We start from the raw sequence: 882 nt of genomic DNA, 5'->3' as shown, positions 1-882 counted from the left end.
TTTGGATAAAATGTATTGTTTGGGTGATAGTTTTGATTATTGAAATAATTGTTTGGAATAAATGAATTATTTGATTATTAAAATTGTTGTTTGGATTAAATGAATTATTTGAATTATAGTTTTGATTATTAAAATTATTGTTGTTATTATTGTATGGGTCGTTATTGCACATATTATTATTGAATGTATCGATTGGATTATTTTGAAGATTCTGATATGGGTTATTCATATGCATATTATTATTAAATTTCTTTTTCTGGTTAAAATTTCTATTACCATTGTTAATACTATTTAATTTAGATTTTAAAAATTCATTTTCTTTCTTTAAAGTGTCAATATCTACTGAATTTATATTTTGAAAATCTGTGTTAATTAATTTCGAATTTTCTATTTTCTTTAAATTGATTTCCAACTTGTCCAAAGTGTCATTATTCATAATAGTTACAGTATTATAGTATTCCGATGTAAGTGCCTCTAATATAATATCAATTTTCTCTGTCTCAGGAATGGTACAATTAGTTTGAATAATTAAATATAAAATATCTGCTAAGAACTCTGATATTGTTTCTGTCGATTTTAACTTTTTATTTCGTGATTTGTTTCTTAACATACAGCCGGTGATGCAAATTTTTCTTTAAATATTCGTTCTAACTCTTCAAAAGTCGGATTTACGTTATTAATTGTTAACGTCTTGTATAATTTATAAGCGGAATTTTTTAAATACAATGGCAAATAAGTTAATTTTATTTGCGGAGACCACTCATTAGCAGTAGCTACCACGTTGAAGTACTCGAAAAATTCTAATACACATTCATCACCCGAACTGTTGAGGTCTTGCCATTTTATTTTTTGAAGTTAATTTAATTGTATTATCAACTGTTT

This window comes from Acyrthosiphon pisum, unplaced genomic scaffold (assembly GCF_005508785.2).
Source record: "Acyrthosiphon pisum isolate AL4f unplaced genomic scaffold, pea_aphid_22Mar2018_4r6ur Scaffold_632;HRSCAF=1084, whole genome shotgun sequence".
Classification (NCBI taxonomy): Eukaryota; Metazoa; Arthropoda; class Insecta; order Hemiptera; family Aphididae; genus Acyrthosiphon; species Acyrthosiphon pisum.
This window is presented reverse-complemented; position numbering follows the sequence as displayed.